Here is a 22,332-nt window from a genome sequence, read left to right as displayed (position 1 = left end):
TGTGGGCTGTATTTCTCCACTCTCTTGAATAGGGCAGAATGATGTCATGCCAGTGCAGGATCTAACTCTGACAAGACTGACTGCTTCTGCTTTCTCCCTCTTGGAACCCAGCTGCCATGCTGTGGAGTAGCCCAGGCAGCCATGTGAAGAAGCCCAGGATTCCTCACTTGTTGTTAGCCCAGCTGAACTCTCAACCATGTGAGTGAATCACATGGAAAATGCATCTTCCAGCTTCTGACAAACTGACTCTGTCGATACCTCTTGAATTTTAGGAAATTGATTTTAATCGCTTTGGATCTGTGGTTAAATTTGAGATTAAGTTGAGATCTTTAAAATATCAAGGCTTCTGGTTCAGGAATATGGTTGTTGTTGTTCAGTTGCTCAGTCGTGTCTGACTCTTTGTGACCCCATGGACTGCAGCACGCCAGGCCTCCCTGTCCATCACCAACTCCCAGAGTCCACCCAAACCCATGTCCATTGGGTCGGTGATGCCATCCAACCATCTCATCCTCTGTCATCCCCTTCTTCTCCTGCCCTCAATCTTTCCCAGCATCAGGGTCTTTTCAAATGAGTCAGCTCTTCCCATCAGGTGGCCAAAGTATTGGCATTTCAGCTTCAACATCAGTCCTTCCAATGAACACTCAGGACTGGTCTCCTTTAGAATGGACTGGTTGGATCTCCTTGCAGTCTAAGGGACTCTCAAGAATCTTCTCCAACACCACAGCTCAAAAGCATCAGTTCTTCTGTGCTCAGCTTTCTTCACAGTCCAACTCTCACATCCATACATGACCACTGGAAAAACCATACCCTTGACTAGATTTGTATGCTGATACACACAGTATTCTTTTGAAGTTTTATTTGCCACGTGCTTTTGACTATTATATACAAATAAAATTGATTTCTTTTCTTTTTTTTTTAGTCTATTCAGCTATTTATGTAAGATTGATATCACTTCTTCTATAAATATTTAGAGGAATTTACTCAGAGGAAAGCCATTTATGCCTGAAGGTTTCATTGTATAGACATTGTTGATTACAGTTGATTCAGTATTTTTAATGTGTGTAGGACTAGTCCAGGTTTTTTACTTCTTCTTGTGTCAGTTTTTTGTTAGTCTTGTTGTTCTGAGGATTTTTTAATCTAAAATTTTAAATTTATTAACAAAAAGTAGTTCTTAATATATCATTATCTTTTAAATATCTGTAGGCTTAGGACTGATGTTCTCTTTTTCACTGAAGTTGGTAATTTGTGCCTTCTCTATATCTTTCTTATCATACTTCCCAGAAACCTAACATATAATTATTCTTTTACAAGTGCCAGTTTTGGGGCATGTTGATTTTCTCTTCTGAAAGTTTGTTTTATATTTCATTAATTTCTGCTCTTAGTTTTTACTATTTCCTCCCTTCTCATTTCTTTAGAGCTAATTTGCAGTTCTAGTTTGAGATCGATATCTAGATTTTTTTCATCCTTTCTTTTAAACTATATGCATTCAAGACTATAACTTTCTCATAACAGGGACTTAGTCACATCCGATATGTTTTGATATATTTTCATTATCATTTAGTTAAAGATATTTTCCAGTTGCCACTGAAATTTTTTTCTGTGACCTATTTAAAAGTATATTACTAAATTTCCAGGCATTTGAGAAATTTCTATTTTTTTTTTTATTGATTTCCAGCTTAATTTTCTGTGGTCAGAGAATGTACTCTGAGTGATTTCAATCCTTTGAAACTTGTTGAAACTTCTTTTATGGCCAGCATAAATGTTCCATGTACACTTGAAAAGACTGGACATTCTTTTGGGCACAATGTCTGTACATGCCAATATATCAAGTTTGTTAGCTGTGTTAGTTAGATTTTATGTATCCTTACAGATTTTTCCTGCTTATTGTATCTTTTATTTAGAGAAATGTGGTAAAGTTTCCATTATGAGTATAGATTTGCCTTTATTTCCTTATAATTTTGTCAATTTTTGTTCTATGTATTCCAAAGCTATGTTTTTAATGTACATATAAATTGACAAATTGATGTTTTCTTTGAGAATTCATTTTTTAACCATTATAAACTTTTATCTTTTTCCTAATTATGCTTCTTGCCTTGAGTCTACTTTGCTGTCAGTACACCTGTATCAGGGGCTTTCCTGGTGGCTCAGCAGTAAAGAACCTGCCTGCAATGCAGGAGCCGCAGGAGGCGCGAGTTCAATCCCTGGGTTGGGAAGATCCCCTGGAGGAGGGCAAGGCAACCCACTCCAGTGTTCTTGCCTGGAGAATCCCTTGGACAGAGGAGCCTGGCGAGCTACAGTCCAGAGGGTTGCAAAGAGTTGAACACGATTGAAGCAACCTAGCATGCATGCTCGCACTCCTGTAACCGTTTCTTTCAGATGGGTCCTGTGTGGTATCTTTTATGATCTTTAATTTGTAATTACTCTGTGTCCTATATTTTAGGTGTATTTCTAGTAAATAAAAGGCTTTCCTGGTGACTCCGATGGTAAAGAATTTGCCTGCAGTGCAAGAGACCCGGATTCGATCCCTGGGTAGGGAAGATCCCCTGGAAAAGGGAATGGCTACCCACTCCAGTATTCTTGCCTGGAGAATGCCATGGACAGAGGGGCTTGGGGGCTACAGTCCATGGGGTCACAAAGGGTCAGACACGACTGAGTGACTGACGTACTTTCTAGTAAGGAGCACAAAGCTGAGTTTTATTTTCTAATTTGGTTTAATAATTGTAGACTTTTCATTGAACTACTTAATCCACTTACATGGAATGTAGTTACTGTTGTGTTTGGGTTCATATTTACCATCATGATACTTGGCCAAGCTACTGGATAAGCAGTGGAAACAACAGTTAGCCCTCCTCCCACTCACTTTCTTCACTTCTCTCTGCTCTTCCTCTTCCTGCCTCATTGCTGATGCTGCTAAGTCACTTGCGTCGTGTCTGACTCTTTGCGACCCTATGGGCTATAGTCCTCCAGTTTCCTCTGTCCGTGGGTTTCTCCAGGCAAGAATACTGGAGTGGATTCCCATGGTCTCCTCCAGGGGATCGTCCCGATCCAGGGCTTGAACCTGCATCTCTTCGGTCTCCTGCCTTGGGAGGCAGGTTCTTTACTATTGGCGCCACCTGGGAAGCCCTTCCAACCTCCTTATCTGCTTCTTATTTTTGTTTCTCTTTGCTGTGCCCCTCTCTTCCCAGACTTTTAAATATTCGAGTTTCCTCTTCAGAGGCCTTAGAATAGTTTCATCTCTCCATATTCCTTAGGTGATCTTACCTGTTCTCAAGGCTTTATATAGGTTGCCAACTCCAAAATTTATACCTTCACCCTTGACCTCCTCCCTGAACTTCAGATACATATATCTAATGTCATGCATCATCGTCTAGATGTCTAATAGGCATCTCAAAACTAATGTTTCCAAAACTGAGGTCCTCAGCGAGACCTTCCCTGTCATTCTTTATGCAATAAGTAGCATCTCTGTTTTCTCACTTCTTAGGTGCCAAACTGGGGACCCTTCTTGACTCTTCTCTTTGCTAATATCCAATTCATCGGGAAAGCCTGGTTGAAGCTATCTTCAAAATATACCCACAATCTGACCACTTTCCCCCACCTGCTTGGCTCTCAGCTTGGTCCAAGCCTCTGACAGTTCTCACCTGCTTTATTGCAATAGCCTCCTACTTGGCCTTCTTGCTTCCAAACTAGCTCCCATGAAGCCTGTTCACGTAACTGCTGGAATGATCTTTGCAAAGCATGCATCACATCACACCACTTCTATGCCTTCTATGTTAATTAGAGTAAAAGCCAAAATCTTTATCATGGCCTCGGGCCCTGATTGATTTAGCTCCATTTTGCCTTTCTGTCCTCACAATCTCCTATCCTCCCTTCATTCACTCTGCCCAGTCAAACTGACTTCTCTGCTTTTCCTTATAAATACCAAGCATCCCATCATCTCAGGCCTTTGCATGTGCTGTGTGTCCTCTTCCCTCATACCTTTGCATGGCTCACTCATTCACTTTCTTCGTTAGTCTGGTCTAATATTCACTCATGGACCATCTTATATAAATTATCAAAGAAGCCCTCATTTTCTTACCCTGTGTCAATTTTTCCCATAGCCCTCATCACCACGTGATGTATTATATATTCATTTAAAAAAATTTTTTACACTGTTTTCCTCCACCATAAGCTATGAGACACAAGAACTTTATTTTATTCACTGATGTATCTTTAGAACTTAGGTCAATGTCTAGCATAGAGTGGGCCACCCATAATAGTTATTGAATGGATGGATGGATGAAATGCATTTTTACAACAATCCTGTGAAATTGACAAGGGTAGATGTTGTTATCTGCATACCAAAGAGGAAGTTGAAGCTCAGAGCCTTGAGATGATTTATAGAAACCACAGAGCTCTGAAGTGGCTTAGCTGGAGCTCAAACAAGTCTCCTTCTGCTCAGTTCCGGGCTGATTCCACAGCCACACATATCTCAACCATGGCAGATTCCATACTGACAGCCAATGATGACAAACATTTTTGAAAGCAAGGGTCAGCCAGACTCTAAAATCTCCTTTGCTCTGGTTTCCACACAGATCAACAATACCAAATGTGGGGGAGTGGCAGGCATTTTGATGTATGTAGTTTCTTTAAAGTTTGCCATGGGTGGGAAAGAAGTGGAAGCTGAGTGAGTTCTAAATGTCCTTGCTACCACGAATGATGCTTCGCTCAACTTAGACATATTAAGAAAGCATGTAGGTCTCAGAAATCATCTTGCAAACAAGAAGGGAGAGATTCAGTTACAAGAGAATATTGCTGGATAAATGGAGAAAAAAATGAAAGGAAGGAAGGAGGAAATTACATTGTTGATTTGAGATGCTGGATCAAGCCATACCTGAAGTAAGAGAACTACCTCTGGGCTTAATAGTAACATGAACCAAAAATTCCTTTTAGTGTTGAAGCTAGTTTGAGTTAAGGTCTTTATCAGTTATCACAGCAAGCATATGAGAGAAGGGACATGGACCATTTTATTCAACTCTCTGTTCCCAGTGTGTAGGGTGTTACGTGGCATGTAGTAGGTAATATGCTCAAAATATATGTTGAAATGATAATAAATGTTGAAATGATAATGAATGACCAAATGTCCATTTTTCACTGTTTTTGACATAGTCTGACTAAAACCCCAAATCTAGTTCTAGGTTCCACAATATTCATAAGAAAAATTAAATCATTTATAGTGTGTGGTTTTTAAAAAAATATGTTTAATACTTTGGGATCAGACAATCCTCAATCTGTTTGTGACCTTATGAGCATGTGATCTCTCTGGAACTCAGTTCCTCCATTTATGAAACAGGGGCGACAGTACCCAGCTCACAGGAGGATGGTGGGACTGAGTGAGGTAATGTCTGTCTGCCACCAAGTCGGACTCTGTTAGATCTTAGTTTACGCACGGTGCCAGGAGCATGTATCACGGGATGCTTAGGGCAGACCCAGCATATAGGAGGCTTCGCTGTCATCCCAGGAGATATGAGGGGCAACCTGGAGCTGTGAGAAAAGTTGGCTTTGGAGGCAGATCTGAGCTTGAATCTTGTTCATTTCCTACTCAGCCAGTCTCTACTGAGGGCTCACTTTGTGCTGGCAACTTTTCTAGACACCTGGGGTCCAGCAGTGAAAAAGACAAAAGATCTAACTTTGTGGTGCTTTCATTTCAGGGAAATGAAATGGGATGTCTACAGTAAACAGCAGAATAAATCAGACCACATCTGTGTTACAAAGAAAAGTAAGCAGTTTATTAACTCTATGACAAGTTATTTTTAACTTTGGCTTCTTGCTCTTAGCACAATGCATTTAAGCTTTATCCACATTGTTGAGTTTAACTGTAGTTTGTAGTTTTTTAAGGAGGATTCCATTATTGGATGTACTGCAGTTTGTTCATTCATTCACCAGTTGAAACATAATACTTTGGGGTTGTGTTTTTAGTCAGAATTCTCCAGAGAAACAGGACCAGTAGGATGCAAATATATAGAAAGATTTATTTTAAGGAATTGGTTCATGCAATTTTAAGGAGGCTGATAAGTCCAAAACCTGCAGGATGTATTGGCAGGCTGGAGACCCAGGAAAGAGCACAGGTTACAGTTCAAGCCTGAAGGTCACCTGCTGGCAGAATTTCCTCTTGCTTTCTGAGATTTTTTTCAGGAACATATATTGGTTGGATTTTTTTTTTTTCAAATACTGTTTTTGTATTTGTTGAGATGGTCATTGATTATTTTGCTACTGTGATGAATTACGTAGCTCAGCTGGTAAAGAATCCTCCTGCAATGCAAGAGACCTCAGTTTGATTCCTGGGTGGGGAAGATCCCCTGGAGAAGGGATAGGCTACCCACTCCAGTATTCTTGGGCTTCCCTGGTGACTCAGATGGTAAAGAATTCATCTGTAATGCGGGAGACCTGGGTTCGATCCCTGGGTTGGGAAGATCCCCTGGAGGAGGACGTGGCAACACACTCCAGTATTCTGGCCTGGAGAATCCCCATGTATGGAGGAGCCTGGTGGGCTGCAGTCCATGGGGTCGCAAAGAGTCAGACACGGCTGAGCGACTAAGCACACACTTGTGTGATGAATTACATTGATTCTCTTTATATATCATGCTAGATTGAATTTGCTGAGGATTATTTTAATCTATATTCATGAGAGATATTGGTCTCTGTTTTTCTTGTAATGTCTCTGGTTCTGATGTCAGAGTAATGCTGGCCTCATAGAATGAGTTGGGAAGTATTTCATCTTTCGTTTTTGGAAGAGATTGTGTAGACTTGGTATAAATTCTGAAATGTTGGTGGAACTCACTAGCAAGGCTATTGGGCCTGGAGCTTGCTTGTGTGAAGGTTTTAAACCAAAATTTTAATTTATTTATTAGATATGGGGCTACCAGAGTATCTATTTATTATTATTATTATTATTTTTGGTACATGAGCTTAGTTGCTCCGCAGCTTCTGGGATCTTTAGAGATCAGGGATTGAAGCTGTGTCTTCTGTATTGGCAGGTGGATTCTTTACCTCTGACCCACCAGGGGAGTACAATATTTATTTTTAAATAACTTCTAGTAGTTTGTGTCTTTCAGTGAATTTGTTTGTTTCCTCTAAGTTGTAGAATGTTTTGGCATAATGTTCAAAATATTCTTGTGTTATCTTCTTGAAATCTGTGGAATCTGATGCTACCCTTCTCAGTCCTAATGTTTGTAATTTGTGTCTTTTGTCTTTTTCATGACAAGTCTATGGGGTCGCACAGAGTCAGACATGACTGAAGCGACTTAGCAGCAGCAGCAGCACCAGCAGCATGACAAGTCTGGCTAGATGTTAATTTTCTCAAGGAACAAAAAGACCTGTTGATTTCATTGATTTTGTTTTTCTGCTTTCAATTTTATTTGTTTAGGTAGTGATCTTCATTTTTTTTCTTCCACTTACTTTACATTTCATTTACTCTTGTTTTATTTTCTAGTTTCTTGATATCAAAATTGGTGTCATTGATTTGAGACATTTCTTCTTGGGCATTTGGTGCCATAAATTTCCCTCTGAGTCCTGCATTACTTACAGCTACCCCAGGGGCCATAGCCTGCCAGGCTCCTCCATCTGTCCATGGGATTTTCCAGGCAAGAATACTGGAGTGGGTTGCCATTTCCTTCTACAGGGGATCTTCCTGACACAGGGATTGAACCTGGGTCTCCAGCACTGCAGGGAGACTCTTTACCATCTGAGCCACTAGAGAAGCCCTTACATCTTACAGATTGTGGGTTATTGTATTTTCACTTTTTAATTCAATTCAAATGCTTCATAATTTCTCAGTTGACTTATTTTTTAACTTGTGGAGAGAGGAGCCTGGTGGATATATTTCTGTTATTCATTTCTAATTAAATCCCACTGCTCTCAGAGCACATACATTATATGACTTGGATTCTTTTAAATGTATTAAGGCTTGGTTCATAGTCAAGCATATACTCAATCTTGGTAAATGTTCTATGAGCACTTGTTCTATGTGTTTGCCACTGCTGTCAGATGAGCTTTATTATCTCTGGTATTATCCCGTGTCTGAAATTAAAATAACCACTCCAGCTTTTTAAAAAATTAATTTTAGCACAGTGCAACTTTTCCATCTCTTTACTTTCATCTATTTGGGTGTTTATACTTAAAGTAGGTTTCATGTGAATGGCAGGCAATTGTTTTGCTTTAAAAAATATGCAATAATTCCTACCTTTTAAAGGGCAGTGTTTTTATCATTTCCATTTAAGGTGATTATTGACATGTTAGGTTTAAATCTACCATCTTGCCATTTATTTTCTCATCTCCTGTATTCTCTGTGTCTTTTTTTCTCCTTTTCTGGTTTTTTGATTATTTTAAATAATCTTTTTGTTTACTGTTAGCCATACTTTTTGTGGTTGTTTTGGTGGTTGCTTTAGGCTTTACAGTATTCATCTGTATCTTATCATCGTCTTTCTTCAAGTGATAATTATGTTGCTCCATGGATAATATAAGAATCTCACAGCAGTATATTTGTTTCTCCTCTCCAGCCTTTATGCTTTTGTTTCATACATTTTACTTGTACAGTTTCTAAACCCATCAGTACAATGTTATTATTTCTATTTAAATAATCCATTAAAAAGTATTTAAGTATTAAGAAAGAGTCTCATATTTATAAACAGAGTTACTAAATCTCATATTTACCAGAGTTATCAGTGCTTTTTATTGTTTATATAGATCCCATATTCCCATCTGTTAAAGCTTCATTCTGTGTCTTAAGGCCATTGGTTAGTCCCTTAACTTGGCGTATTTGGGAGAAATTGTTCTTTTTTCCCTTCACTGACTTGCTGTCCACCTCATTTCATGACACTTCTATTCTTCTTCTGCTGCTGCTAAGTCGATTCAGTCGTGTCCGACTCTGTGCGACCCCATAGATGGCAACCCACCAGGCTCCGCTGTCCCTGGGATTCTCCAGGCAAGAACACTGGAGTGGATTGCCCGTTTCCTTCTCCAATGTAGGAAAGTGAAAAGTGAAAGTGAAGTCGCTCAGTCGTGTCTGACTCTTCGCGACCCCATGGACTTCAGCCTACCAGGCTCCTCCGTCCGTGGAATTTTCCAGGCAAGAGCACTGGAGTGGGTTGCCATTGCCTTCTCCCTCTATTCTTCTAAACAGTGAGTACTCAGACACTGGTTCCTTCATCCAGGAGAAAAAAGAACCTCTTGAACGTTAGTTTCTCATGTCTGGCACTGCATCACAAAGGGTTCCAGGGATCGTGTAGACGGCATGCTAGATTGATTCAGTGTCATTCCATGCCTCAGTTTATCTCATCGTCCCTGCAGATAGGCTGAGAACTGACTAGAAAAACCTTGAAAGTTCTTTGGAAGTGAAAAATGCACCAGAAGGCTTGAAGTCTTTCTGACCATGCTAATCCGCAGAGCCAATCATTCTATCAGAATCCCAGTAGTTCTGCCTCACTGATTGTGTGCTGACTCCATTACTAAGGGCTCCTAGGGGGTGTCTTGATTCATTAGGACTTCATTGCTTTCACTGAGTGTGCTTTTTTATGCAGGATGTGATCACAACAACCAGAACTAAATTAAACTTGTCAAAGTAATAAAGAAGAATCCTTTAGAAGGATGGATTATCCTGAACTTTTCTTTCAAACTGATACATCTTCCTATTTCTTGAGTATGTTAAAAATTAGAAGGGTTGCCCTTGACCTTTACTTTTTACTCCTGGCAAAAAATATTCAAAAAGATTAGATCTTATTATCATTACCATTTAAATATTTATCCTTTAATTCAGTGAGTGGCAACTAAATCTCTTGACATTTAAATTTTTTGGTGTTTGGCGGTCTGCTATTGATGGTTTGCCTTTACAAATAAAAGGATGTCAGAATTTTGAGTTGGAGGGACATGGGAGCATCTGAAGTGCCATATCATGATTCAAAGGTACAGGAAAAAAAGGTAAGGAAAGAAAAGCCGTTTGACTATAATGTTTGTGGCGTTTTCCTTCTGCTGTTCCAAGTGTTGTGATGTAAGGTGGTTAACTCAACAGCTACTCAACAGCTTCCTTCACTCCCCACAGGTGTCTGTTCAGAAACTCTGACTACTCAATCTAAAGTACCCCTAACTTGTTACTGTGTAAATTCCTATTCCACTTTATTTTCCTTTGTAATACTTAATCTCCACCTGGAATTACATTATCTGTTTGCTTGTTTATTGCCTGCCTCTTTTACTGGAATATCAGCTTCAGAGGGCAAAGAGTTCAGTTTTCTTCATCATGCTATCTCTAGTGGCTCAAACAGTGCCTGGAAGGTAGCACATACTCAGTAAATAATTGCTGAATGAATAAATACACATATAAATGGATAAATGACTTCTAGAGAAGATCATTTAATTTTAACATACCACTTGCCCAATGCAAGTAGTACCAATACAGACATGTCAATGCTATATCTTAAACCAATTTGATTCAATCTATAAACAGTTTTTACTTAAAAAAACTAATTTATTAATTTTATTTGGAGGCTAATTACTTTACAATATTTTAGTGGTTTTTGCCATACATTGACATGGATCAGCCATGGGTGCACATGTGTTCCCCATCCTGAACCCCCCTCCCACCTCCCTCCCCATCCCATCCCTCAGGGTCATCCCAGTGCACCAGCCCTGAGCATCCTGTCTCGTGCATCGAACCTGGACTGGCGATCTGTTTCACATACGATAATATATACGTTTCAATGCCATTCTCCCAAATCATCTCACCCTCTCCTTCTCCTACAGAGTCCAAAAGTCTATAAACAGTTATTACTAATCAAAGTTGGAATGGGACAGAGGAAAGAAAAGATTGGGGAAAGGGAAGAGTGTTGATGACCTCAACTCACAAGGTTTACATATGAGAAGTGACAGACAAAGAAACAGAAGTTTCAGTTATTTAAAGTTGCAAAGGTAATTTATGAATAAAACACACACACACAGCAACTTTGGAAGAAAGAGAAGGACAGCAAAGTGATAGCAGAATTGAACCATATCCTTTGTATCAGAGCAACAGATATTATTTACAGTTAATAAAGTAAGGGGGAGGAATTAAGCATATATTTCAGAGTAGTGGAGTCAACCAGCTAAAGAACTTTAAGTAGAAATCCTCAGCAGTATGCAAACATGCTAGCTTTCTCTCATCTGAAAACAAATTACCTTTTACTTCCCATTTAGCTTCTGTCCCATTTCTCTGGACCTGGTTATTCAGCACACTGATGGAAATTACAGACAAGAAATGGAGAGAAGCCACAAAGAAAGCGAGGGAAGAAAAAGGCCAGGGAGGAGGAGGATGCATCTGTGACCACAGCCCTGAGCCCAGAGTCGGCCCCCAGGGAGGGTGGGGACCGTTTATTGTGGATTTGCCTGGGGGGAAAGCTGAGCAAATGAATTGTGGTGCATTAAATCCATGGAACTATTCTGCAACTATGTACCAAAATGTGTTTGGTTTTATCTATGGATGAGGAAAGCTATGATGCCTCGCCAAGAGAGAAAGGCCAGCCGTGGATATGTGTATCGATAGCCCCAAGCCAAAAGGCTGCCTATGCATGTATTTTATGTGAGCAGGAGAGGCGGAAGGTTATCCTCTTCCTCCTTTAAGAAGAGGGAAAGAAGTGAAAGTGTTAGTCCCTCCGTTGTGTCTGACTTTGCGACCCCAGGGACTGTTGCCCGTCAGGCTCCTCTGTCCATGGGATTCTCCAGGCAAGACTACCGGAGTGGGGTGCCATTCCCTTCTCCAGGGGAACTTTCCAATCCAGGGATGAAACTCAGGTCTCCTGCATTGCAGGCAGATTCTTTACCATCTGAGCCACCAGGGAAGCAGGGGCAGATGAACAGAGGGTGGGGAGAGACGGTGTTCTTTTGACATCTGCCTACTGAGTAGGGTGGACACATGTTGCTTTTGTAAAGTTTGACGAGAAATTGATGAAGAGGGGAAGAAAGAGTTTGTCCAGCATAAAGCGTGAACAGAAGCAGAGGCATGATCCATATGGACATGACAGTGGGAGCAAGATGGGTGACTCCCTCCCTTCTGCGTGACGGTCGGGGTGGTGAGACGCGAAGGAAGCCAGCTGCACTGCAGAGCTGACCCTTTGAGAAGAAACCTGCGGTTTCTGGGGGGAGGCTGCCTGCCCTGGGGTCAAGTCTCCTCTGCCAGTGGCGATGACGGGACACACGGAGCGCCGTTCGCCCCTGGGGAAGGCCGGGCGGGGCTGGCAGGTGAGGACGCAGCTGGCCATGCCCGAGGCTGGGCGAGCTGCACGCGGGGCTGCTGCAGGGAGGGCACCGCGAGGGCAGGGGGAGGCGGCAGGCAGCTGTTGACCCTGGGCCGTTCCGGGGCCTGGGCAGTGCAGCAGGAGGCGGCGCTGACACAGACCCCCTGACAGTAATGCTCCAGGCGCAGGGTCTTGGGGAGAAAGGCTCCGATGAGATGGCATTCCAGCTCAAGGGGGTGGCATGGAGTGCTTTCCGCTTGCGGCTTGCCGACACTGCAGTCCTCTTGGCCCGGTCACTCGGGTACTCGTGCGTGGCAGAGGGAGAGTGGCCTGCCTTCGGGACCAGTCTTCCCTCGGTCCTCTTACCACGAAGTTCCTTAATGGTGTAGCCTCGCTGACTCGGCCGCCAGGGCACCTGTGCCCTATTGACCGTGCTCCTGGGCTCACAGGTCAGGGAGCACCCGCTTTGCGTCACTGCACAGGAGCACCTTGCCCCGTGTGGACTGTCTTCATCTCTCCTCCTCTCCTCAAGGCCCCTCAAAGCCCTTTGCTCCCCTCCACAGCACCCCTGGAATCCATTTCCTCTTGAATGGAGCTGGGGTGATGGGGGATGGAGTCGGGGGTGTCTGCAGGGCTGACTTCCTCCTAGCCCACTCCCTCTTCCTAGGCCCTGAGGGCTGCCTGCTTGCCTGGCAGATCTCCCTTGACCTGTGCATGGCCTAGGAGCTGGAGGGGAAGGTCTCCCCTGCCTCTTTATAGGAAATGGACACAGACTCATCAACACAGAGTAGCACTCTGGAAAGGAAGTTCTTGGCAAGCTTAGAAACTTGATTTTCCCTCCATGCCCCCTCAGTGCTCCCTGTCTGAGAGTTTCCTTTGGCTTAAGAAGGCAAAGTATTAGATTAAGACCCAAGGACCCTCTATGTGGGGTCATTGCAAGTTGACATATGCCCCACTGGACATTTGAGGGCTCCCCCAAACCTGGACCACCTCTAGTATGCCCTCAACCCTACCTCAGATCCCCAAAAGATTTCGGGGGGGAAGGGACCCCCCACCCACGTATGGCTTTCGTGTCCACAGACTTATGCTGTCTTTCTCTGTCTGTCTAACGGCTCCTATAAAATAAAATCTTCACAGGCCCAAATCTGCTCCTTCCGCGCTTCTCCCTCTGCTCTGTTTCTCTACAGAGTTTATTTTTCAGCATGGTTTAACTTCTACCCTAACACCTTCCCCTCGGATTCTCCCCCACTCTGTGTAGGACCATCCATGATCTTCATGGATGCCAGCCTTGCCTACTGACATCTGAGCTCATCCTCTGAGCTCATTCCTCTCTTTTTTAACTTTAAAAATTTATTTATTTATTTGTCTGTGCCGGGTCTTAATTGTGGCATGCAGGATCTTTAGCTGCTACCTGTGGGATCTAGTTCCCTGACCAGGGATTGAACCTGGGCCCCCTGCATTGGGAGCATGGAGTCTCAGCCACTGGACCACCAGGGAAGTCCTTGAGCTCATTCCTTTCTGAAGACACATTCTCATAGTTGTCAGTGGATCCCTGACCCTTACTCTCTTCCCCCACCACCTCTCCCCCCTTTAAAAGCCCGGATTTTGTTCATGAGGCATCAAAGCTAATTGCCACTGTTCCATTCTTCTCTGTCAGAGATGGGCCCAGGAGTTATCATCCTGCTGAGTCTGAGCAAGGAGATGTAAGGGGGAGTCTGCTGGGAGACTTCAGGGAGCATTTTACTTAATAGAAAGTTTAAGTTAAGGCCTAATTACCCTGTTGTCTAATAGGCAAATGGTGCCTGCATGTGGCATCTGCAACAGCCATTTTGTAGCCATGAAGGATGACCTGCCACCGGATAGGATGACCTGAGACCTCGGTGACCAGTCCCGCCTCCCCCTGGACTTCTTGCAAAGTGACATAGTAAGGCCTGGATTGTTTCAGCCACCTTTCATTTGATAATCCATTACTTGTAACTAAGAGCATTTCTGCCTCTATCCCTTTAAAATCCATCCTATTCATGGTAACAACATTCTCTCTGTGTGATGAGGCTTCAGTCATGTCACCTTCCTTGCCTAAAGTTGGTGGGAGTTCCTGTTGATCTAGCAATTTGAGCTGCAATTTCCTGGCAGGTCTGGCTTAAAAGAAGAACCTCTCAGGGGAAGCCTGCAGCTAATGAAGCCACCATGAGGGCTACTACAGGCTTAAAAGTCCACATAGATGTGTTCCACTGGCTGTAAGGGGCTCTTGGGACCCAGAGAAGTGATTGTGACACATATATTAGAATCCTCCTCTGAAGGCTGGTTAAAAACACATTGTTGGGTCTCATCTCAGGTTCTAACTCAGATCTGAGAGGGTGTCAATTCATGGCCGTATTTTGAAGTCACAGCGCTTATTCCCAGGGCAGTGGGGATTGTTGAAGGGTTTTAAACAGCAGGGTGTCATCGGCTTGGGGCTGGCTTTCTGACACATCCTGGCTTCCTCCACTCACTCAGAAAGTCACAGAGGACACTCCCCAGTGCTTTCAGTAGGGCCAACCTTACGTACATGCTGAGGGCCTTCACAGAAACCTTACAACCACATCAAATACACTTGGATTTTTGAACTCTAACCTGGCACCTTCTATGTGCTGAGTCCTTTCTAGATGAGAGCCTGCACACACGTCTCCTCATTTGCCCAACTCTAGGAGATGGCAGAAAGGGTGTTGCAAATCCCGTGATCCAAATGAGGCAGAGGATTTGGTTGAAGCCTCAAAGGAGATAAGTGAGAAAACCAGGATTTGGACTTAGGTCTGGTAAAAAATCCGCCTGCCAACACAAGAGATGCGGTTCGATCCCTGGGTCAGGAAGATTCCCTGGAGGAGGAAATGGCAACCCACTCTAGTATTCTTGCCTGGAGAATCCCATGGACAGAGGAGCCTGGCAGACTACAGTCCATGGGGTCGCAGAGAGTCAGGCGAGCCTGAGCACACAGCATGCACGTTTCTTTTCCAAACGTGCTGCTCTGCCTGCCATAGCCCGTTGCTTTTTCCCCATCCTTGATGGGTCCAGGCTGCCCCGTGGGGCCCCTGATTGGCACTCCTGGTACCTGATTTCCAGGAAGAGGGCCCCTCATGCTGACGGTGTGCGTCCTGAACAGGCAGCCCCAGCAGCAGAGAACTGTCTTCGTGAGCACAGATGGGGATTTACGAAACTTGCTGCAGAGCCTGGCTGAGCCTCTGCTGGAGCATGAGCAGCACCAGAGCCACCCTGGCTGTGTCTGCTGCCTTGTCTCTTGCCCAGTGGACCCTGGCAGCCACCTCCAGAGGCAGTGCCCTGGTCGTCTGTTTCAGCTCTTTTAATGGCAGCTTCACAGCCAAACCATTTTGGCCAACTTGCATCTACTATCTGCATTTATGTGCAGTGTGCGCTGTACTTTTCTGGTGCCCAAAGGGGTAAACAAAAATCAAAAAAACGAAACAAAACAAAAAAACCCCTTGGCCTGTTTGAAGAAGGAGGGACACTTGGGAGAAGTCTCCTGGAAGCATATTCGAGCTGGCCTGTGAGAATGTCTCTGAATGTTTTCCGATGGAGGCCTTGGAGGCCTTGGAGGCCTTGGAATTTTGGAAGCCAAAATTCCATAGCCTTGAACAGGGACAGTCAGTGGCAGGCCCACGCTTCTTATTGTTTCTGAGCCTTGGACAAAATTAGGAGCAGCTGCTCCAAGCCAAGCAGGAATGCTTTATAATGTGCTGATACCTCCGGCAGATATCATAGTGAGCACCGGTGCCATCTCGAGAGGATTCAAGTTTACCACTTTCCCCTCTGCAGCCCCCCTAGAATGCTGGCTTCCCACATGCCTGCTGCTGACAGCGAAAAGGGAACCTACTACAAGTCACCTTTGCCCAGGGTCTGGCTATGCCCCACCCTATTCTTCGAGGGTTTGGCCTTCAAAGGAGAGAGCAGATCCTCCCCTGGCAGCACATGCTGCTTCCCTGTGATGTTGCTACAGCCCTGATAGAGGTGCCCCGTGGTTACAGCCCATTGGAGGGGGCATCACAGTTCATGCGTCCAGCCAGCTCAGACTTGGGGTCCATTCCAAATCTGTCGCTTTCCAGTTGTGGGACCTGGGCAGGCCACCTTGGTCTCCCCTCAAAAGAGGGCTAATAGAGTAGCAGTCAGATAGTAGCTGGTCCTTATTGATCAAAGTCTTTATTGATCAAGGACTTTGTTGCACTAGGCATGGTGTAAACTGTTCCTATGTATTGTTTAACTTGGTATTTACAAGATTCCCATGATGGGCCCCATTTTACAGAAGAGGAAATGGGACTCAGAGAGGTTAGGAGGCTTGCCCAAGGTCACACAGCTGGCAAGACTAAAATCTGCCAGACTGCAGCGCACACCACTACAATTGACAGGCTCCTAGGCTTTCCTCTGAATTGTGGCAAGGATCAAATGCCACTCAGATCAGTGTTCCTCGGGGCCGGGCTCGAGCTGCAGCCCCATTTGTATTAGTTCCTTTGCCCTGGGCCCACCTCCAGATTTAAGAAAGCAGATAAGCAGGCCGGGGTAATGGGCACTGTAGCTCAGAGTTGCTAGGCTCAGGGGGCTGGTGGCCCAAGGCAGAGGTCATTACCCAGGTCTTCAGCACTGCTCTGAGTTAAAGAGCTGTTTTCGTTTTCTTGGGCTTGAACAGTAGCCTGTAGTGATGGTTTGCTGGTTGGAGTCTGGCCTCTGACACGCGGTAGCCCTGGGCATGTTAACTTTTGCTCTGGGTCTCTGTTTCCCGCTCTGCAGAGCAGATGATGGTTCCTATTGTCCAAGGCAGTTGTCAGGCCTAATAAGATGGGGCATATAAAGTGTTTAGTATTGTATCTGGTATAGAATAAGCATTCCACGGAGAAGAGCCTGTGTTATCCTACTCTAAAGACTTCAGATGAAAGGCAGAATAAGAATAGGAGACTGAGCCTTCATGATGAAAGTATTTTAGGAAACAGAAAGACAAAAATCAAAGAAAAACACCTAATTTTACACCCAGCAGACTTCCCTAGTCTTTCTGTCCTTCATTCTCAGTGTATCTATTTGGAACCTTCTTTGAAATATCTCTAACCTCTTCTCAAGTGAAGCAGGAAGTTTCATCCCCACCCCGCCCCAAGGGATATGTGAGATTCTGAAGATGCTGCCGATGTCCAGCTTCTGCTGACAGAGTCAGAGCATTACCTCCCTGAGAGCACAGACTGTACTGTACTCCAAGTGCCCTGGTCAGAGTTTGCTGTGTGTTATGCTTAAGGCACATAATTAGTTGTGCCTTTTTCCTGAGGTCTTTTAAAGAAACCCTTAAATTCCCACAGAGTCCATTTGAATCATATAAACAGTAAAATTCTTTTTGCATTAACCTTGATGGGGGGAATGAGTGGTTTACAGAAATGTCCAAGCAGCAGTCATTTCATGGGAGCTGAGTGCTGTCATGGGGCCCCACCGAGAATTCTGCCCAGGAGGGCAGCAGAGTTATACTGCCTGTGGAAGACAGACACTGTTATGACTGACACGGTACCCACATCCCCCTTCCTTGCTGACAGCACCCTGATTTTGTTTGGAGCAGCAGTGGACTCAGTTCCCAGTGAAACGCTCACTTTCTCAGACATCCTTGTATCTAGGGGAAGTCATGTAACGTGTTTTTGGCAATGAAACATTTACACATGGAAGAGCTTCAGGAGCTCTGTAAAAAATGTGTACTTCTTTCTCCCTTATTTCTACTTTCAAAACAGACATGATGGATAGAGCCTTGTCTGATGTCTTAAAAACAAGACGGAAAGGTGATGAGAATTACAGCCGTGGTGTTTCTGACACCGTTGGGCTTCTGGATTCTGCCAAAATGCCCTCTCCTCAGTTGTATTTTGTGAGAAAGAAGCTCTGTCCTGGTAGAAGGAGGAGGACTGTGATGGCAGCTGGGCCGACAAGATGACTGAATTGCTTTGGGGTGGACACCTGAAAGAGGACACTGTGTGGTGGAGAAACCCCTAGATACCAGAATTGCCATCCACGCTGGCCCTTCCGTCCTGCAGAGGGAAAATTTTTCATTCACTTTAGTTGAATTTTCTGTTACTTGCCGCCTAAAATGTAAGTCGTCCAACTCAGTTGTGTCCGACTCTTTGTGACTCCATGAACTATACAGTTCATGGAATTCTCCAGGCCAGAATATTGGAGTGGGTAGCCTTTCCCTTCTCCAGGGGATCTTTCCAATCCAGGGATCGAACGCAGGTTTCCTGCTTTGCAGGTGGATTCTTTACCAGCTGAGCCACCAGGGAAGCCCAAAGTATAAGCAGGGCTCCAGATAACCTTTGGAAACCAAGATAAGGAAAACTGGGAGGTAAATTTGGGGTTGTATTTTACTCTCCGACCATAGTGTCACCACTTTTTGTGGTTGAACGTATTAGTTGTTCAGTCATGTTCAACTCTTTTTGACCCCATGGACTGTAGCCCACCAGGCTGCTCCTCTGTCCATAGGATTCTCCAAGCATGAATACAGGAGTGTGTAGCCATACCCTTCTCCAGGGGATCTTCCAGACCCAGGGATCAAACTGGAGTCTCCAGCACTGGAGGCAGATTCTTTACTGTCTGAGCCACCAGGGAAGCCCACGCTTTATGGTTAGAACTTGGCTGAATCCTTGTGGCTAAACCCTTGGAGAGAAGCTGCATACGGTCAGAAAATCTAGATCAGGAATTCCAGCTATGTGACAGACAAGAGCACCGGAGAGGGTCCCTGGGGAGAAACCCATAGGCTTTCAGAGGCTCTTCTCTCAGCGAGCACCCTGAGCCTCAGCCCACCCCACCTCGTTCCCCCCACACCACTGCTGAGTTCCTGTTCAGCCTTGTCAGATTGCTCACCAGTTCCTGGACTTTTTGTGCCTTGGTTGATCCCTTTCCTTGCTCTAAATGTCCTATCATCTCTTCCACAGCCCATTATGGCTTGTCTTTCAAGGGCCCACCTGATGACCTCTTCTGTAAAGTCCTTCGGACCATCCCCACATCCCCACGCCTTTCCACTTACACAGAACGCACTGCTCCTTCTGCTGGGTCATCTCAGTGCCATTCTAACTTCTTTCCCAGCCCTTGCTCATCCAACAAGTACCTGTCTCTTGCCATCAGGCTATGTACTTTCCACAGAACACTACAATTCACCCTAGACATATTTATGTTACCTGCCAGAGTCTGATTTCTTTGAGGGCAGGATCCATTTATCCTGACAGTTTATATTTGTTTTTGGAGCCTAGAATGTTTGCATGGAAGACAGCAACCAGTATTTGGGTGTTCAAATCTGGTGCTTCTTAAAGTGTTGCTTTGAAACGTCGATTTCCAGGTTGTCCTTAGGAATTTCACACCACAGTTAAATAGGTGTGAAGAATGCCAGACTGTATGAGATTTCTCAAAGCCTTAACCACACGTGAATCAGAGAGGAAGGTTGAGTATACAAGTTTTCTCCAGTGCATCTGACCATGGATCTTTTTCTCATGGAGAATCTTAAGGGACTAAAATGTTGAGGAATGCATTTTGGAAACCCTGAAACAGGCAACTCCTTTGTTTTAAGAGGGAAACATAACCCAGTGCCTTTCATAAGATCTACCAGCTGGTTGGAGGCGTAGAGGAGACCTGTGATCGAAAGCCTTTGAAGGCATACCATGGGTGACCTCGGGGGCTGCCAGGCAGACTGGCAGTGAACTGAGGCTGAAAAGACAGCACTCTGAGGGATCAGAAAGACCTGACCTCCAGTCCAGGTTCTCTGCCTCCTCCTTGAGTAACCACAGGCAAACACTGCATGCTCAGGCTCAGATTTCTCGTCTTGAATGCGTAGCCAACAGTGCCTGTCTGCCGCGGCGTTTGAGATATCTGAAGCTCAACAAATAGTGGCTGTGGAAACCAACAGCATGCTCCAGGCTTCTCGGGATGGGAGGAAAGAGTCTGCAGATAACTGGAGGTAACTATTGAAGAAAAAAGTCAGCAAAACCTTGTGTGCATGCACCGAGGATCCGCAGAGACGCAGCCAGGAACATGCTCCCTAGGTGACAGGCAGGAGCCCTCCGACCCAACATTACCAGCAGGGCCATAGCCCAATTTATTCTGGAATGCTCCTCCCTGAACCCGGGACTGATGCATCCTGAAACTCTTCAGTCCTCGAAGCCAGCTTCCTCCCCATCCTGGTGGCCATCTTCCCAGGATCCCCACACCCCAGGGTGGGCAGCAGTGCAGCCGGACCCACGCTGCCCTCAGTCTGACTTCTCGCGCGTCTCTGTGCCTCGTCCCTGCACTCTCTCTGTCTCTCTGCTTTGGCAACACTGGCCGTCTGTCACTTCCTGTTATCCTCAGGCCCCTCCCTCCCACCCCCAGGCCTTTGCTCGTGCTATTTCCTCTGTCTGGAGCCTTCTCTTCTCTCTGGTGGTCTACCTCTTCCTCTGATCTCATCTCAAACATCACTACCTTAAAAAAAGCCTTTCTCCAGATTCCGCCGTGACTAGTCCCTACACTGTCACCCATTCACACCCTTTCTTCTGCTTTTTATTCATACTGAACATTATTCACGATTATATATTTACGTGATTAAAAAAATAAAGTCTATCTCCCATTGTAGAAGCAAGCTTCATAAGATTTGCTTTGCTGACCATTGTGCCCCTGGGACTAAGCAGAGTGGACCACAGATGTTCATGAACTAATGAAATGACTGATGAATGATATGCTGTCTAGACAACATTTGTGGTTTATCTGTGGGGGTCCCTGGGTCTCCCTGGTGGCTCAGACAGTAAAGAATCCACCTTCAATGTGGGAAACCTAGGTTCGATCCCTGGGTTGGGATGATCCCCTGGAGGAGGGCATGGCAACCCACTCCAGTATTCTTGCCTGGAGAATCCCATGGATAGAGGACCCTGGAGGGCTACAGTCCATGGGGTCACAAAGAGTCAGACACGACTGAGCAGCTAAGCCCAAGCACAGTGGGTCTCACACTTTTCTGAATGCGATTGTTTCCTTTATGGATCTGGGAGGGGTGGGCTGGGAGGTTTGCTAAAAATGCTTCTTTTAGGAAAAGGCTAGTGTTTGAGCCTTGGTGTGTGAATGGCCAGGCAGAGGAGCATTGCAGGAGACGCGCCACCAGTGGGACCCCAGCTCTGACACCCTACAAATGGCCCATTCTGGAATCCTGGGAAAAAACTCTTCCAACCTTCAGTAGAGCATTTTCTGAATATCTGACTGCAAATTTTGGACGAACTCTTGTCTTCTATTTTGTGTAAGTCATTGGGAAGCTCAAGTTGAAATTGTGTCCACCTCTTACAGTCCAATGGCCTCTGAAGGCTTGTAGTTTGCTTGGCAAGCAAACTCAGCATTCATTTTTCTTTCCTACCCTCACTTCCTTTGGTTCCAATTTCTTACTGTATTCATTTTGTATCCTGAGGCATGTATGCAACAACCTGCCATGTCAAATCCTTTCTGCAGTGATTTGGGTATTTTTTTTAAATTGAGATGAAATTTGCTTCATCAAAAAATTAACCATTTTGAAGAATACAATTCAGTGGCATTTTAGCACATTCACAGTGTTGTGCAGCCACCCCCTCTATCTAATTTAAAAACATTTTCATCGCTCCCAAAGAAAACCCTGTAGCCTTTAACAGTCACTCCTTATCCCCGCTTCTCTCTGCACATGCGTGCTAAGTCGCTCCTTGGTATCTGACTCTTTGTGACCCCCTCTTCATGGGATTCTCCAGGCAAGAATACTGGAGTGGGTTGCCATGGGGATCTTCTAGACCCCGGGATCAAACCCACGCTTCCTGTGGCTCCTGCATTGCAGGCAGATTCTTTACCAGGGAAGCCCGAACTTCTCTCCTGCTCTTGGTAATTACCAGTCTGCTTTATGTCTTTCTGGGTTTGCCTATTCTGGATATTTCACGTAAATGGAGTCATCCAATATGTGACAGTTTGCTTTTGGCTTCTCCCACTTGGCATAGTGTTTCAAGGTTCATCCATGTTGTCAAACTTATCAGCACTTGGCTCCTTTTTATAGTGTGTTAAGGTGGTTTGATTAGCAACGTGAGTCAGCAGAGATCGGGAGCATTTAGTTGCCTCTAACATG

General features: G+C 44.7%; 1 long non-coding RNA gene across 1 annotated transcript in view; it reads left to right on the top strand.

The window, feature by feature from the left end:
- Window positions 1–11,538, top strand: part of LOC129553161 (uncharacterized) — a 205,494-nt gene extending 193,956 nt beyond the window's left edge. The window contains exons 4-5 of the long non-coding RNA XR_008685406.2: window positions 5,688–5,755; window positions 11,200–11,538. This is a non-coding gene — a long non-coding RNA (uncharacterized LOC129553161). The remainder of the gene's footprint in view (window positions 1–5,687; window positions 5,756–11,199) is intronic.
- The last annotated feature ends 10,794 nt before the right edge of the window (window positions 11,539–22,332 follow it).

Source organism: Moschus berezovskii, chromosome 18 (assembly GCF_049115385.1).
Source record: "Moschus berezovskii isolate FMDL1 chromosome 18, NW_MosBer_1.0, whole genome shotgun sequence".
NCBI lineage: Eukaryota > Metazoa > Chordata > Mammalia > Artiodactyla > Moschidae > Moschus > Moschus berezovskii.
The sequence above is the reverse complement of the archived record's forward strand: the minus strand, read 5'-3'. Positions and strand labels throughout refer to the sequence as shown.